This window comes from Aegilops tauschii, chromosome 1 (genome assembly GCF_002575655.3).
Source record: "Aegilops tauschii subsp. strangulata cultivar AL8/78 chromosome 1, Aet v6.0, whole genome shotgun sequence".
Taxonomy (NCBI): Eukaryota; Viridiplantae; Streptophyta; class Magnoliopsida; order Poales; family Poaceae; genus Aegilops; species Aegilops tauschii.
Genome location: NC_053035.3, coordinates 407,849,611 through 407,867,702, shown reverse-complemented (window position 1 = coordinate 407,867,702; position 18,092 = coordinate 407,849,611).

The window sequence follows — 18,092 nt, the reverse complement described above, 5'->3', positions numbered from 1 at the left end:
ATGGTTATATGTTGTATGTTAAGTGGCCCGCGCGTCATAGGATGATGGCTGGGGCCACGAGATTGCCACGTTAATGTAAATATCATAGAGATAGCCTACAGACTACAGGTGACGATGGAAAATGTACACAGCGGACCCCGACGTGGAGAAGGTCTACTTGGCAGGGGACGAGGAGCTATAATTTCGTGCCAGAACAGAATTTCTAAATGGTGCCACAACAATGTTTTCTGAAATGGTCGCCACGGCAACGTTTCCTGAAATTGCCGCCATGGCAACGTTTTTGAAATGGTTGCGACGGCAATGAAATATTGGCCGTCACGACGCTTCAACAGGAGATTCAAGATGATCATGGATATTCAAGATGATCATGGAGATTCACGATGCCCAGGGCTATACCGTATCATGCTTTTATTGTTTGCCTGAGATTTTTATCCCTTTGTTGTTTGTACCCTTTAATTGCGCGTAGTCAATTATTAGGGTGACCTCTCATAGTAAAAATCAAGTTAAAAGATGTTCTTCCCAGTGCTGCAACCGTCTATAACATTTGGCTTTCCGGAGTACGTCATGTCCACATGGGTACAAATGGATCGTGAAGTGTAAGACGGGCGAGGTCAGACCGAGCAAGCAGATAACACTCGACTGTCTTGAAGTTCTAGTAGAATAATTTTGAGCCTGGATTACGAAGCATCGGAAGATGGACAAGAGTCCTATGGTGATATGATCGGCAATAGTTTGCCCACCGGTAAAAATTCTCATCATCAGTGATGTCCACATCATTGGCTGAGAACTAGATTTGGATCTTGAATCACTTAAAATCAATTAAGAGAGATATTGATTTGAGTGGGAGCACAATTACGTATTAATTTAGTTTAATCACTAGTGCAAATTATTTATGAACAATGTCTATGTGTAGTTTGCATTATAGTTGTAGAATTATGGCTCACAATTCCACCTTTTTTATTCAAACTGATTAGCTATTATTTATCTGGTTGAATCTTTATGATTGACAGGATCGTCCTCTAAAACTGCCAAGAAGGACTTTGTCCTACTGCATGCTTACAATACTCTCTTGCTAATGCTATGGATGATGAGACTCACGTCCTTCGATCCAACAGTTAGAATTGCATTACGGTCTAATTGTTTCCGAGAAACCCGAACTTGAAAATGTTTGGGATAGTTATGAGATATGCTTGGAACCGAAAATTGTTTTCAGAAATAAACAAAAATTAAAAGATATATGATATCTAAAGAAATGTTTTGTTTGCAAGATCTAGTGAAGCATTCAACTATGTTTAAGACTAAAATGTGTAATATCCAGAAGAACACCAGTCATGAGTTGATGGCGAGAACTTAAAGATAAAGAAGAGAACCACAGGATGTATTGAGACTTACATACCTAGGGAAGTTCAGGGCTCATGCCAGTCTTAAAAGTTAGATGATTCTTCTGTTGAGTGGGATAAATATCGAAAGTAAAACTATGAGAAGTTTAGAGGCGGAAAGAAAAGAAGACTGGAATGTACCGCTCATGTATGAATTTCATACAAGTTATAAGATGTAGAGAAAGTCGGTCAAGTAAAGTGTGATTCTTTAGAATTGTGATTAAATTGTTAAACACTAAATTATTTAGGAATTGTGGTTAAAAGTTGATCACAACTATACTGACTCGATTGAATGTTGTTGCGAATCAATGCAAGACATATTACAACCTAATATGACAAACAAATAAATGAGGTTAAAATATGTGTTGAAAATTTTGTAATAGTTATGATACTTTTTCATCGACATATTATCTCTGAATTATCATGATACTTAATTTTAGAGTTTTGTAGACTCTAGCCCATTGAATAGAAGTTGCAAGGAGGTTGTTCATAAGAGAACAATATTTGTTCGATGTAACGAACAAAAGGGCCATACTCCTACTGTGAATAGGATTTGAGTTATGAATATTGATGATAAAAATTGAACATCCATTACACTGACGCTAAATGTCAGAATACTAAAAGAGCAACACATATGTGTGGCACTACATTTAGTCACATTGAAGAACCCCGCATGGAGAAATTCCATAGTGATGGATTTTGAAGTCATATGATTACGAATCATCTGTCACTTGCAACTTTTGTCCAAATAGTGAAGTAAACTAAAATACCATTCAAATGCCATAAAGAAGAGCAACAAAATAAACTAGAAATGTGCATATTGATGTTTGTAGTCAAATAAGTGTTATTGCAAGTAGTGGATTTATCTATCTTCAAGGATGACTCAAGTAGATATTTATATTTACTAATTGAGACATAAATTTGTATCTTTTGAAATAAAAATTATTGTAACAAGAAAATTATGTCTGTACAATTGGATTGCAGAAAAGAATATTTGAGTTACAAATTTAGTGTCAGGACCCCGATCCTAAGTCACACCGATCTAGCATGTAACACATCATATCAATTTGCGGCCTCACGCACGGTATTCCCACGGGTGCCACCTTACCTGGCCCGGGACCGTTTGCACCTTTTGGCTCACGTATATGATAGTGTCGCTAGCATTAATATGATAAAGAACCCGGGCCGACATGACTAGTCGTAAACCAAAGTGGCACTAACTTACAGGGACATGCATACATGACCCAACAACGAACGTGTCAGTCATCAGCGAGTGAATCCGGGCTGTAGCAGCTGGGCTAACAGGACTCGGGCGAATCCGGGTTGTAGCAGGCTAACAGGACTCCGGTAGACACCGCGTGACATTTCCCCGAAGGGACAGACACAGGAACGAAGAAGGACACATGCCGGCCAGCCTAAGTGTTCCAGAGCAGTAGCAAGCTACCATGGCTCAGTGGAAGCACTAGGAGACATTTCCCGGTAAGAGAGGCTACCAAGGATAAACAACTAGGTTGTCGGATCCCACACATACCAAGCATTTCAAATCATACACACAATATGCTCGATATGTGCAAATACAACATGGCATCACAACAAAACTCTACAACTCAAAGTATTTATTCATTAGGCTCCGAGGAGCCAAGTATTACAAACATGGGTCTCATAACCCAACATACAAGTCATACAAGCAATAAGCACATGCGGAAGCATAAACATGTCTGAGTACAGACAACTACAAATGAAAAGGCTGAGAAGCCTGACTATCTACAAAACCCTCCAAAGGGTACAAGATCGTAGCTGAGGTAACAAGCTAAAGGTCGAAGTACACGCGGAACTACTAGTGAGACTGAAGTCTCTCTGCAAAAACATAAATTAAGCAAACGTGAGTACAAATGTACCCAACAAGACTTACATCAGAACTAGCTACATATGCATCAGTATCAACAAAGGGGGGGGGGGTGGTGTTTAACTGCAGCAAGCCAGCTTTGACTCAGTGGCTATCATGTATTACGACTCCAAGTAACTCTTTGAGGTGGTGCACACGAGTCCACATATTCACCATATCAATACACCACTATGGATCCGCTCCCGTCTCCCTACGAGAAGGCCATCCATAGCATTCACGCTTATCTTGCGCATTTTAGAGTATCCACTTTCACTTGTCTATGAACTGTACAGGCAATCCAGAGGTCCTTTACCACGGACGCGGCTATTCGAATAGATCATTTGTAACCCTGCAGGGGTGTACTTCTTCACACACGCTCTCGCCACTTACCGCCATGTACACGTCATGTATCTCGGCAACCTTCAAGCGGAAGCCTGGCGAGGGTGTCGGCCATGACCTGACTAACCACGCAAGTCTCTAGTCCGGGTTTATCGCCTATTCGGGTTCCATCCGCAAGGAGATCCGGCCAGGGTGTCGCTCACGGCCCCAAACGATATGAGCAAGGTTCCCAAGCCCACCAGACGGGCGACGCTTGGTACACCGTGCCACTGCACCTAGTATGTCCCAAGCCCACCTGTACCGGTGTGACGCCCCCGATTTGACCGTACACTAATCATGCACGCAAATGTGTACGATCAAGATCAGGGACTCACGGGAAGATATCACAACACAACTCTACAACATAAATAAGTCATACAAGCATCATAATACAAGCCAGGGGCCTCGAGGGCTCGAATACAATTGCTCGATCATAGACGAGTCAGCGGAAGCAACAATATCTGAGTACAGACATAAGTTAAACAAGTTTGCCTTAAGAAGGCTAGCACAAAAGTAGCAACCATCGAAAAGGCAAGGCCTCCTGCCTGGGACCTCCTAACTACTCCTCGAAGCCGAACTCCACGTAGAATCATCCTCGGGGTCTCTAGCTCCTGGACTCCAGCATCTGGTTGCGGCAACCAGTTAGAAAGGAAAGGAGGAAAAGAGGAAGGAAAGCAACCGTGAGTACTCATCCAAAGTACTCGCAAGCAAGGAGCTACACTACATATGCATGGGTATATGTGTAAAGGGGCATATCAGTGGACTGAACTGCAGAATGCCAGAATAAGAGGGGGATAGCTAGTCCTGTCGAAGACTACGCTTCTGGCCATCTCCATCTTGCAGCATGTAGAAGAGAGTAGATTGAAGTCCTCCAAGTAGCATCGCATAGCATAATCCTACCCGGCGATCCCCTCCTCGTCACCCTGTTAGAGAGCTATCACCGAGTTATATCTGGCACTTGGAAGGGTGTGTTTTATTAAGTATCCAGTTCTAGTTGTCATAAGGTCAAGGTACAACTCCGGGTCGTCCTTTTACCGAGGGACACGGCTATTCGAATAGATAAACTTCCCTGCAGGGGTGCACCACATAACCCAACACGCTCGATCCCATTTGGCCGGACACACTTTTCTGGGTCATGCCCGGCCTCGTAAGATCAACGCGTCGCAGCCCCACCTAAGCACAACAGAGAGGTCAACACGCCGGTCTAACCCTATGCGCGCAGGGGTCTGGGCCCATCGCCCTATGCACACCTGCACATTGCGTACGCGGCCGGAAGCAGACCTAGCCTAGTGGCGTTCCAGTCCAATCCGGCGCGCGCCACTCAGTCGCTGACGTCACGAAGGCTTCTGCTGATACCACGACGCCGGGATACCCATAACTACTCCCGCGTAGATGGTTAGTGCGTATAGACCAAATGGCCAGACTCAGATCAAATACCAAGAACTCGTTAAGCGTGTTATGTATCTGCGAACGCCGACCAGGGCCAGGCCCACCTCTCTCCTAGGTGGTCTCAACCTGCCCTGTCGCTCCGCCACAAAGTAGCAGTCGGGGGCCGTCAGGAACCCAGGCCCACCTCTACCGGGGTGGAGCCACCTGTCCTTTCAGCCCCCTCATCAGAATCACTTGCGGGTACTCAAGGAGCCGACCCGACTTTAGTCACCACATGTGTCATGTATATAAAGTATATAATATATACCCGTGATCACCTCCCGAAGTGATCACGGCCCAGTAGTATAGCATGGCAGACGGACAAGAGTGTAGGGCCACTGATGGAACACTAGCATCCTATACTAAGCAGTAGGATAGCAGGTAAGGGTAACAACTGTAGCAACAATGACAGGCTATGCATCAGGATAGGATTAACGGAAAGCAGTAACATGCTACACTACTCTAATGCAAGCAGCATAGAGAAGAATAGGCGATATCGGGTGATCAAGGGGGGGGGCTTGCCTGGCTGCTCTGGCAAGTAGGAGGGGTCATCAACTCCGTAGTCGAACTGGGCAGCACCAGTGTCGGTCTCGTAGTCTACCGGAGAGAAGAGGGGGAAGAAACAGTAAATACGGAGCAAACAAAGCATCACAAAACATAAGGAGGCACAACGCGGTGCTAGGTATGCCCTAACGCGGTAGTAAGCGATACCGGTGAAGGGGGGAAACATCCGGGAAAATATCCCCGGTGTTTCACGTTTTCGGACAAATGAACCGGAGGTGAAATGTTGCAGGTTCACTATGCTAGGGATGTGTGGTGGACGAACAGACTGCGTATCCGGATTCGTCTCGTCGTTCTAAGCAACTTTCATGTTGAAAATATTTTAATCCGAGTTACGGATTAAAAGATATGATTTTCTAAAGATTTTATTAATTTCTGGAATTTAATTAATTATTTAAATTAATTCGAAAATGGATTTATGACATCAGCATGATGTCATGTTGACATCAGCAGTCAACTGGGGTTGACTAAGTCAAACTGACATGTGGGTCCAGTGGGACCCACCTGTCATTCTCCGCTTAGGTTAATTAGGGTTTAGCTAAATAATTACTGTTTAATTAAATTAATTATCTAATTAGATTAATTTAAATAAGATTAATTAACTTAATTAATTTAGTTAATTAATTAATTAATTTTATTTATTTATTTATTTATTTTTATTAATTAATTTATTATTATCATCATCATTATTATTTATTATTATTATTATTTTATTTTATTTATTTATTTTTATATATATATTTTTTTTCTTTTTATAAAACGTTCAAGTGGGCTGGGCCCCTTGTGTCATTGGCCCAAAGACCATAGCAGGCATGGGCGCTAACGGGCATAGCCCCGAACGGGCGCTGGCCCGCGGGGGCGCACCCGACGGGGCGGCTGGCGGGCGCGGGCGCCGGTGTGCCGGCGAGCTGGGCGCGCGGGGCGGCGAACGGCGGGGAGCTCCGGTGGAGCAGCGGCAGGGCCATCGTGGGGGGGGGGAGCGGGGCGACGGTGCGGGGGGGGGGGGGGGGTGAGCGCCGGAGGCGGACGCGTGCACGGTGGTAGGTGAGCGACGAGAGCGGGGCAGCCAGAAGAGGGCGCGGCTGGGTTAGCGGGGAGGCGCGGGCGCGCGTCTGCGCGCAGGGCGACGACGGCCGCGGTGCGGCGCGGTGAGCACGGACGCGTGCGTGCGGGCGCGTGGTGAGCGCGAGCGCGGACCGGATCCGATGACGGGGAGAGAAGAGGGGGCGGACGAGGCTCACGGCGGGGAACGTAGGGCACAGGGCAGCGGGCTCGGGAAAGCTCGGGGTGGCCGGCGATGGTGAGGCGGGGAGGCGATGCCGACGAGGTGGCGAAGGCGCCGGGGTCCGGCGACAGCGAGCGGCGAAGCCGGGGCGGCGCCATGCAGGAGGCGACGAGAGGCGGGCGATGGCGTCGGCTCGGCGATGAGGCATGGCCGCGGCTTCTGGTGGTGTCGCGCGAGGGAGAGGAGGGCGAGGAGGCAACGACGACGGCGATCCGGGGTGATGGCGTCGACGGGGTCGGGGCGGCACCAGGCGGCGGCAGCGGGGGCGAGGTGAGGCAGCGGCGGCGGGGTCGAGCCTGGGGGCGAGGTGAGGCAGCGGCGGCGGGGGCGAGCCCTCCCCGATCCAGATCGAGGGGAGAGGGGAGTGAACGTGGGGGAGGGCGAGTGGGGAGTGGGGGGGAGTGGATAAGGTGTCGGTGGCGGGGGGGGTGGCCGGCCGGCTGGGCCTGGGGTAGGCCCAGTTGGGCCAGGGCCCAGTAGTGGGAGGGGGATGTCTCTTATTTTTTTTGGCTTTGTTTTTATTTACTTTTCTTTTTAGTTATTATTCCTTTCCATTTATTTTTTTGTTTCCTCTTAGTTTCTGTTTTATAAAAATTATCACTAGTACCTAAACTTGCATTTATAAATATACTACTGCCATAGTAATTATTAACCCAAAACAAAATAGTTTAATATTTAATAAAATCCAATATGTATTTATTTAATTGTTTTAACTACTGTTTTAATTACCTAAGTGCATTTAAACCTTTTATAACAATGTGGTTTCTCCACCATTACTACTTATGCATTATTTGGCTCACTCTGAACATTTTAGTTTTAATATTTGAAAACTTTTATTGTTTGCTTGGTTTTTTTTAATTTGAATTCGAATTGGTTTTGAACTAACGCGATATTAACCACAGTAATCGAGGTGACGTGGCATCATTAGCAGAGGGTTACTGTAGCTTAATTATCCGGGCGTCACAACCGGGTGCCACTTGGTAGACTACTAGCGCTACCTACAAACACCAGAAACTAGTTGCAACTCCTGGACAGAGACCAGGTTGATTAATAAGCCGAGAGGGGGGCGAGTTACCGGAACCCAATGTGTGGTAGTAGCTGTTCATGGATCACAAACACAGAACTCAGTTCCTTAGGACGGTTTCAATGAGACAACCCACCATGTACTCCTACATGGCCTCTCACCGCTACCTTTACCAAATCATGTTCACACACTTAGTTCTCAACAGTAGGACATGTTCACAACTTTCCAATTCATCCTCGATGAGTCAGACCTCACACAACTCTAAGCAATAGCAGGCATGACAAACAAGCATGAATGAGTAGGCACATTAGGGCTCAAACAATTCCTACTCATGCTAGTGGGTTTCATCTATTTACTGTGGCAATGACAGGTCATGCAGAGGAAAGGGGTTCAACTACCGCAGTATGTAAGAGTTGAATCGCTGTTGTCCTAATGCAGTAAAAGAGAGCAGGAGCGAGAGAGTGGGATTGTATCGAAATGAACAAGGGGGTTCTGCTTGCCTGACACTTCTGAAGATAGCAAAACTCTTCATCAGTGTCATCGATCAAATCGTCGGAACGTCGTCTACTGAGAGGGGACAAACACCGGCAACAGAGAAAGAACACAATCAATGCAATGCAACAATATGATCATGATCATGACATGGCAATATGATGTGATTTAGGCTAATGCAACTAGAACAGAAAGGTTTGAGCTTATTTGAACCAAGGGTTCAAATTCAAACTCAAGTTATGGATTCAAATAGTGCATTATCATGTTTTGAACCAAACAGCAAGGTTAAGTTGTTTAATCATGCATGAAACCAGTATAGATGGAAGGATTGGCTTTTTCTGATATAGATTATTTTCTATGAATTATTGAAGTTTTAAACATTTTCCGGAATTTTCAGATTTGTTTCTAAAGAAGAATATACCAGGAAATGTGTTTATGACGTCAGCACCGCGTCAGGCTTGCGTCGGCAAGTCAACACAGTCAAAACGGACATGTGGGTCCCACGTGTCATGGACACACTCCTTAACAGAGGGTTAATTAATCTTAGACTATTTAACCCGGGGTTTAATTATGCTGTGGGGCCGAAATGTCACTCGCACGAAGAGGGTTAATTAGAGGCTTAAACAGGGATTACCGGCGGCTAATCGCCGGCGTAAGCGGGGCACGTCGGAGTTGCCCGTCCAGCCAACTCCGGCGACGAGGGGTCGTGCGGCTAGTCTTGTTGGAACTGGCGCAACAAGGCGCGTCGGTTGGTGGCGTCGGGCAGTCCAGGGGTGGCCGGGTGTGACGCCGGCGTCGAGGTCTTGCGGCGGCGGAGCTTGGGATCGAGCGGGTGCGGGGTTTCAGCGAGAGCTGGAGCAAACAGCGCCGCACGTTCACTTCTCGGGGACGCGGTGAGCATGTTGATGGTGCTGGGGCGAGCGGGAGAGCGCAGGAGCATGGAGCTCGTCCACCATGGCGGCGGCCGGAGCTCGGAGCTCGCGGACGAGGGTGCTACGGCACGGGAACAAGCAAAACGAAGGAGGGGGAATGGGCAGGAGCTCACGGTGAACTCGATGGCGTCGTCGGTGAGGTCGGGGAAGCACCGAAGAGAGCGGAGCGGCGATGGGGATCTCTGGCGTCCGGGGTTGAAGAAGACGACAGGGAGAGCACTCAGGGGCGTCCGGTGGCACGTGGGTCGTTGGGGAGGCATAGGAGACAGTGGCAGATCTCTGGAACATGGTGGCGACGCTAGGCAGTGGCAGTGGCCGCGGCGGCAGTGAGCGACGGCGACGGCTGCGCTCAGCGCATGCGAGGGAGAGAGGCAGAGGAGGGGGAAGGGCACGGGGAGAGTGGGGGAGTGTTCAGGGGGGTGTGGCGACGCCAGAGGCGTCCAGGCCATCGAGGAGGTAGGCGAGCAGAGTGGAGGTGGCGCGCGCGTGCGTGCGCGCATCGGGCACACGCCCTCCTGCCTACTGGCAGGAGGTTGAAGACGGTGGGGAGCCTGGCGGGCTGGGCCAGCAGTGCCAGGCCAGGTGGCTGCACGGTAGCTGTGCCGCATGTGAGCACTCTTTCTCTGTCTTTTTTATTTTTCTTCTGTTTTATTTTTTTGTTCAATTGCCACTGTTTTTCAAATTCAAAAGAATTCAAACAAGTGACAAAACTTCCTCTGAATTTATTTATGTTGCTTCATGGACTTTTCCAGGCCACATAAACTATTTCAGAAGCATTTGAAAATATATTCTAGTTATATGAATATAAGTTCAAATTCAAATAGCATAATGATTTAAATTCGATGCCCAAAATAGTTCCTTAAAGATGTTCATTATTCTTGGTTTGGATCAAAGGCCTTGCCAAAAATACCAAATATCAATAAAGGTCATTTTGGTTTCATTGAATGCAAATTTTAGTTGAACCTAGTTTGATTCAAGTGATGCTAGGGTTTGAACATCCCCATTTCAAGATTAATTGAAATTGATAATGATGCATGGATGCAAAGCCACTAATTACAAGCAGAATTCTAGGGCTATGACAACTCACCCCCACTAAACAAGAATCTCGTCCTGAGATTCAAGACGTGAGGTAAGAAGACATAGGGGACACAAAGCTAACACGATCTTCATGATCCAACTGCTTCATATTGATCTTGACATCTTTGCTTTCGGGAGATTCATCCAGCATGACAATGACAGAAAGAAACTCTACTGGAGTCGATCTTCTCAAAGATCGAGCAATTCAAGATCGACTCATGGAGTGAGACGTTGTTACATCTCTTAAGCTGAGACAAAAAACACACATCGAGAGCAATGGCAAGAGGTATATGACAACGGTTCGATTGGGTAGGCAAAAATTCCATGCTTAAGATGACGGTGCATGGTTTCAAGATAGCGAGGAAATAATTGCCATGATTCCATAACGGGGCACCTTAGGGAAGGTGACTCGTAGAATTATTCCCTTAAGTGGCAAAAAGAGTTACTTTTGATATATAGATCATTGAGACTCTTTATACCAGCCTAAGGCAATCACAATCGATCATTTGAAGGAGTTCGAAAAAATGACATACTCAGACTAGAATGGATGATGTGGACTACGTTGTTGAAGACAACGCAATGGATGATTTTTGCTTGTCATCGGAAATGGATGGGACCCATGGTAGGACAACTTTTGAAGATGTTCCTGAATAGCAATTACTGAGAAGGGTGGCCCATGGAATTTGGCATAATGGCGGTGCAAGCTGGGAATAAAATGCAAATGTTGGGAATGTTCCAACCATCATATCTGCCTAAGATTCAGATCCGATTGGTGATAGGATACTTCGGACTCAGCATGTCTGAAAAAGAGGGTTTGCAACGGAAATCGACAAGACGATGTTGCGAGATTCTCGGAAAATGAACTACAATAGCAAGCTCCAAAACATGAGCTGGTTCTGCTACACACATGTGAACACGCTGTCCAAGACAAACATGACCACATAGTGGTCCAATAATAAAACACTACCGAGTTCCGGTTGGGAACCATCATCAAGGATATCAAAGTCTTTATGCAAGTCCATGGATTAGATCCCAAGCATAGACTTCTCTTCCTTGAACAAATCAATTAGTGGCTTGGTGTGCTAGGGATACATATATAATGAAGGTTGCAAGTCTCCAAACCATAGAATACTTCACACATATGCATGACTGACTTGGGATGGTTCTGAAGGAAGCAAAAATAAGCTTTCTCAAATTCACGGCGGCAACTTGCATCGAATGCACGTGAATTAGAGGAAGTCTCTTCTTTCATCCGAACATATACCTCGTGAACGGAACACAAAGGCAATGCTTACAAAGTTTCCAACACTAGCTTAATGTCCAACAAAATCAAGGAGAAGATAAGGATGTTGTCGATGGGCTCAACAACAATTCATCCAGGCTTCCATATAGATGGAATTCCACAATTAAATGAACACAGTGATAGCATTGGCCAGACCCAAAGATGTAAGGGTGTATGCTCGAGGGATCAACCATGAGTAAGACAACATTACAATCATCGTTGGTTCTGATTTGATTTGAGGATAGCCCACACTCAAATCAAAGTTTTGAGAAGACAATAGATCCAACAACTGATCATGAGGACCAATCGATGAAGATACCATCTTTCTTCAACACACATATACAAAAGATATCCCTTTGAAATGAACTAAGTTAGGCAAAGCTTTTATCTTCCAACTCTCCAAGTTGTTGTTTAGCTCAACCAACTAGTTCAGGGTATCCAACATAGAATCTTGGAGAATGGATGGTTTACAAGGACCCAACTTGATCACGAGCTCAACATAACAGTCAAGGCCAACCTGGTGATACTTTCGAGAAGATATTCGGAAAATCACGAACCACTGATATGTTATTAAACTCGAGAACAATCTTGCTTATCAGGGCAAGGCGATATGATCAAAAGAGCGAGAGATTGACACAATCCTAACTCATTGATCAAAGAGTGCACCAGGAAATATGGACTAGGTAGCACGATCATTCTTAGGATGATGACACAATAACCAGCACGCTAAGAATGAGAGTATTGTCCATTAACTACCAAGCAATGAAGTTGCTAGGAGTATTGATTTCACACATCATGGTTCACTTGTCGGTATTCTGGTTGCAGTAACACATGGACCGAGGAATGAAGAACGATGGAAAGAAGTATCACTTTGTCAAGAATTCATAAGACGTGGTGCAATTCTCATGACAATCCTGACATAAAAGGGGTATCACTCCAGGATAGAACATAACAGAAGCTGGATTGGCATTTTGATCTGCGGAATACAACTGCTTGACCCAATCCTAGAAATGGACAAGGTACTGGAGTTTATTTCTCCTAGTCATTCTGAAATAGAACGGCTTGATGAACCACAAGAATAATAGGCATCGATGAACACGAATGCACGCACACTCCTGACTATCAATTGATAGACGAAGGTCAGAAAACAACTTAGGAGGGACAACTCAAGGAACATATAAATTTTTGAGTTGTGGATGCATAGATTAGCATGTCGAACGAGGTCAACATATTTCTCCTGGATAACCCATGCAGAAAGGTAGAGCTGGCAGAGTCACAACATAGAATCGAGAACTCATCAAGAGCACTCTAGTTGTGATCTTTCGGTTCAATGAGGAACTTCTGCCATAAGTAGTTCATGGTATTTGGAAGAGGAAAATACCACGGACCTCGAGGACTATCGCAAAGGTTACTAATATCCTAAAGGTATGAGCAACACTATCAACACGAGGTAAATAGAGTGAATCTTGGGCCTAAGAACCCAAAAATAGAAGGCCTACTAACTAAATGGCATCATGGGATGCTTTCGAGAATGGTGGCCTGCATCATCACACTGGGAACACAAAACATGGCTAGATTACTAGGTGACTCCCTAAAACACCTAGGGTCATAATAATAGCTCCAACATATATGTCGAGGCAATAAAGTACCTCAAGTCACCGATTAGTGTGGTTGAACTGGCCCAAAGGGACATCGGGAACGGAAAGAAGGGATTTGCAAATGCATCAGACTATTTAGAAACCTGGGATGACTCAGACAGCATAACAACTACAAATGCTCAAAACGATTTGAGACATCCTGCAAAATAGTGGCATGACCACTCAACATCACAATATCAAGGTTCTGAGGCCAGCTATGAACATACGAAAGTAGTAGAAACTGAACTGAGACTTGAATCCATCAATCCTATAAGTCTATGGATTAGTAAAATGTGAACCTGATAGAAAGATGAAAAGCCTAGTTCTTAATCCCCGTAGAAAAGAAGAGGTTGACTCAGATCAGAAGGGCATAGGGTAAAGGAGTAAAAAGAGCCTTATGTTCCCTTCCACAATCAATTCCCTTATATAACTACATCATTTCTAGACTCGACTTCGACCAGTTTGGCTTGGCAATCCTACACGCATTCAGGCTCTGATACCAAAGCTATCAGGACCCCGATCCTAAGTCATACTGATCTAGCATGTAACACATCATATCACTTTGCGGCCTCACGCACGGTATTCCCACAGGTGCCACCTTACCTGGCCCGGGACCGTTTGTGCCTTTTGGCTCACGTATATGATAGTGTCGCTAGCATCAATATGACAAAGAATCCGGGCCGACATGACTAGTCATAAACCCAAAGTGGCACTAACTTACGTGGACATGCATACATGACCCAGCAACAAACATGTCGGTCATCAGCGAGTGAATCCGGGCTGTAGCAGCTCGGCTAACAGGACTCCACAGAATCCGGGCTGCAGCAAGCTAACAGGACTCCGGTAGACACCGCGTGACATTTCCCCGAAGGGACAGACACAAGAATGAAGAAGGACACATGCCGGCCAGCCTAAGTGTTCCGTAGCAGTAGAAACCTACCATGGCTCAATGGAAGCACTAGGAGACATTTCCCGGTAAGAGTGGCTACCAAGGATAAACAACTAGGTTGTCGGATCCCACATACCAAGCATTTCAAATCATACACACAATATGCTCGATATGTGCAAATACAACATGGCATCACAACAAAACTCTACAACTCAAAGTATTTATTCATTAGGCTCCGAGGAGCCAAGAATTACAAACATGGGTCTCATGACCCAACATACAAGTCATACAAGCAACAAACACATGCGGAAGCATAAACATGTCTGAGTACAGACAACTACAAATGAAAAGGCTGAGAAGCCTGACTATCAACAAGACCCTCCAAAGGGTACAAGATCATAGCTGAGGTAACAAGCTAAACGTCGATGTCCACACGGAACTACTAGTGAGACTGAAGTCTCTCTGCAAAAACATAGATTAAGCAAACATGAGTACAAATGTACCCAACAAGACTTACATCAGAACTAGCTAAATATGCATCAGTATCAACGAACGGGGGTGGTAGAGTTTAACTGCAGCAAGCCAGCTTTGACTCAGTGGCTATCCTGTATTACGACTGCAAGTAACTCTTTGAGGTGGCGCACACGAGTCCACATATTCACCATATCAATACACCACTATGGATCTGCTCCCTTCTCCCTACGAGAAGGCCATCCATAGAACTCACGCTTATCTTGCGCATTTTAGAGTATCCACTTTCACTTGTCTATGAACTGTACAGGCAACCCAGAGGTCCTTTACCGCAGACGCGGCTATTCGAATAGATCATTTATAACCCTGCAGGGGTGTACTTCTTCACAAACACTCTCGCCACTTACCGCCATGTACACGTCATGTATCTCGGCAACCTTCAAGCGGAAGCCTGGCAAGGGTGTCGGCCATGACCTGAGTAACCATGCAAGTCTCTAGTCCGGGTTTATCGCCTATTCGGGTTCCATCCGCAAGGAGATCCGGCCGGGGTGTCGCTCACGGCCCCAAACGATATGAGCAGGGTACACCGTGCCACTGCACCTAGTGTGTCCCAAGCCTACCTGTACCGAGTAACTACCTACAAACACCAGAAACTAGTTGCAACTGCTGGACAGAGATCAGGTTGATTAATAAGCCGGGAGGGGCCGAGTTACCGGAACCCAATGTGTGGTAGTAGCTGTTCATGGATCACAAACACAGAACTCAGTTCGTGAGGACGGTTTCAATGAGACAACCCACCATGTACTCCTACATGGCCTCTCACTGCTACCTTTACCAAATCGTGTTCACACACTTAGTTCTCAACAGTAGGACATGTTCACAACTTTCCAATTCATCCCCGATGAATCAGACCTCACACAACTCTGAGCAATAGCAGGCATGACAAACAAGCATGAATCAGTAGGCACATTAGGGCTCAAACAATTCCTACTCATGCTAGTGGGTTTCATCTATTTACTGTGGCAGTGACAGGTCATGCAGAGGAAAGGGGTTCAACTACCGCAGTATGTAACAGTTGAATCGCTGTTGTCCTAATGCAGTAATAGAGAGCAGGAGCAAGAGAGTGGGATTGTATCGGAATAAACAAGGGGGTTCTGCTTGCCTGACACTTCTGAAGATAGCAAAACTCTTCATCAGTGTCATCGATCAAATCGTCAGAACGTCGTCTACTAAGAGGGGACAAACACCGGCAACAGAGAAAGAACACAATCAATGCAATGCAACAATATGATGCATGATCATGACATGGCAATATGATGTGATTTAGGCTAATGTAACTAGACAGAAATGTTTGAGCTTATTTGAACCAAGGGTTCAAATTCAAACTCAAGTTATGGATTCAAATAGTGCATTATCATGTTTTGAACCAAACAGAAAGGTTAAGTTGTTTAATCATGCATGAAACCAGTACATTTGGAAGGATTGGATTTTTCTGATCATTTTTCATATATAAATTATTTCCATTGGAGTTATAGATTATTTTCTATGAATTATTGAAGTTTTAAAAAATTTCTGGAATTTTCAGATTTGTTTCTAAATAAGAATATACCAGGAAATGTGCTTATGATGTCAGCACCGCGTCAGGCTTGCGTCTGCAAGTCAACACAGTCAAAACGGACATGTGGGTCCCATGTGTCATGGACACACTGCTTAACAGAGGGTTAATTAAACTTAGACTATTTAACTCGTGGTTTAATTAGGGTGTGGGGCCCGAAGGTCAGTCGAACGGAAAGGGTTAATTAGCGGCTTAAACAGGGATTACCGGTGGCTAATCGCCAGCGTAAGCGGGGCACGTCGGAGTTGCCCGTCCGGCCAACTCCGGCGTCGAGGGGTCGTGCGGCTGGGCTTGTTGGAACGGGCGCAACGAGGCGCGTCGGTTGGTGGCCTCGGGCAGTCTTGGGGTGCCGGGTGTGTCGCCGGCGTCGAGGTTTAGTGGCGGCGGAGCTTGGGCTCGAGCGGGTGCGGGGTTTAGCAAGAGCTGGAGCAAACGGCGCGGCGTGTTCACTTCCCGGGGATGTGGTGAGCATGTTGATGGTGCCGGGGCGAGCGGGAGAGTGCAGGAGCATGGAGCTCGTCGGCCATGGCGGCGGCCAGAGCTCAGAGCTTGCGGACGAGGGTGCTACGGCACGGGAACGAGCAAAAAAAAAGGAGGGGGAACGGGCAGGAGCTCACGGTGAACTCGATGGCGTCGTCGGTGAGGTCGGGGAAGCACCAAAGAGAGTGGAGCGGCGATGGGGATCTCCGGCATCCGGGGTTGAAGAAGACGACGGGGAGAGCACCCGGGGGCGTCCGGCAGCACGTGGGTCATTGGGGAGGCATAGGAGACGGTGACGGATCTCTAGAACACGGTGGCGACGCTAGGCAGTGGCAGTGGCCGCGGCGGCAGTGAGCGGCGGCGACGGCTGCGCTCAGCGCGTGCGAGGGAGAGAGGTAGAGGAGGAGGAAGGGCACGGGGAGAGTGCGAGAGTGTTTAGGGGGGTGCGTGGCGACGCTAGAGGCGTCCAGGCCAATGAGGAGGCAGGCGAGCAGAGTGGAGGTGGCACGCACGTGCATGCGCGCATCAGGCACATGCCCTCCTGCCCACTGGCAGGAGGTTGAAGACGGTGGGGACCTTGCGGGCTAGGCCAGCAGTGCCAGGCCAGGTGGCTGCACGGTAGCTGGGCCACATGTGAGCACTCTCTCTTTGTCTTTTCTATTTTTCTTCTGTTTTGTTTTCTTTTGTTCAATTGCCAATGTTTTTCAAATTCAAAAGAATTCAAACAAGTGACAAAACTTCCTCTGAATTTATTTATGTTGCTTCATTAACTTTTCCAAGGCACATAAACTATTTCAGAAGCATTCGAAAATATATTCTAGTTATATGAATATAAGTTCAAATTCAAATAGCATAATGATTTAAATTCGATGCCCAAAATATTTCCTTAAAGATGTTCATTATTTTTGGTTTGGATCAAAGCCCTTGCCAAAAATACCAAATATCAATAAAGGTCATTTTGGTTTCATTGAATGCAAATTTTAGTTGAACCTAGTTTGATTCAAATGATGCTAGGGTTTAAACATCCCCATTTCAAGATTAATTGAAATTGATAATGATGCATGGATGCAAAGCCACTAATTACAAGCAGAATTCTAGGGCTGTGACATTTAGCGAATGTCTGATGAGCTATAAAAGAATTTTAGAGCTTTCACCTCCTAGAAACACCACTAAGAGTAAAGTGTTTTGAGTAGATGTAGTCTAGGTTTGTATGACATGGTGAAATCATAGATGACATTGATTGTTCCGCCAATATACTTTTAAATGTGATGCTTTAG